This window comes from Wasmannia auropunctata, unplaced genomic scaffold (genome assembly GCF_000956235.1).
Source record: "Wasmannia auropunctata unplaced genomic scaffold, wasmannia.A_1.0 LD336059.1, whole genome shotgun sequence".
In the NCBI taxonomy this organism is placed as follows: Eukaryota; Metazoa; Arthropoda; class Insecta; order Hymenoptera; family Formicidae; genus Wasmannia; species Wasmannia auropunctata.
This window is the reverse complement of record NW_012026831.1, coordinates 86634-87201: the sequence shown is the minus strand read 5'-3', so window position 1 is coordinate 87201 and position 568 is coordinate 86634.

Here is a 568-nt window from a genome sequence, read left to right as displayed (position 1 = left end):
TATGACGATACAATTTATATTAGGAATTTTGCGTTTGCGTAACGCTAGCCGGTCAGTGAGAATCAACTTGTGCAATTATAGTTTGTTTCAAAATTTTTTTATTTTGGACATTATATGATATCTCTTTTTAGAGTTTACAATAGAATGTATTCTCAGTAAGAGCGTTTAAACAGTTATATAACAAACTGACAAATTTATTTCCTTAATTTTACAAATATTTTATTTTATACTTTATTTTAAACTTAATCAAAATGGATTAATATATACGGAGATACGAATATATTTATTCACTTTAATTATATCTAAAAGAGCATATTTAAATATAAGCATCGTCTACAGAAAGATTATTCTTATCGCAATAATAACAGTAATAACAATAATAGTTGCAGTCTTATTCTTGCATATTTAATAATTCTTGAGGATATTTCCTATTGTTCGTTATACTTTCTTACACAAGTGCAAAGTGTCATAAACATTGCAAAAGTGATATCGCCGTCACAGTAATTTCTACAAGGAAGGTATTTCACTGTATTTCTAATTTGCTCTTTCTCTTTTGTAACTTTAAATA